This window comes from Myotis brandtii, unplaced genomic scaffold, assembly GCF_000412655.1.
Source record: "Myotis brandtii unplaced genomic scaffold, ASM41265v1 scaffold350, whole genome shotgun sequence".
Classification (NCBI taxonomy): Eukaryota; Metazoa; Chordata; class Mammalia; order Chiroptera; family Vespertilionidae; genus Myotis; species Myotis brandtii.
This window is the reverse complement of record NW_005363468.1, coordinates 720,644-720,903: the sequence shown is the minus strand read 5'-3', so window position 1 is coordinate 720,903 and position 260 is coordinate 720,644.

The window sequence follows — 260 nt, the reverse complement described above, 5'->3', positions numbered from 1 at the left end:
CCATCCTGCCACAGCCGATGCCCGCCATGTTCCACTCTCTGCTGCCTGGTGGTCAGCGCACGTCATAGTGACCTGTTGTTCAGTTGTTCTGCCGCTTGGTCTATTTGCATAGTATCCTTTTTATTATATAGGATATATAACACCAAAATATTTACATATAGAAAGGTAGATAGCTACAAACTTTCATTTTAGTTTTTCTTTATCTTAGGGCAGTGGTTCTCAACCTTCCTAATGCCACAACCCTTTAATACAGTTCCTTA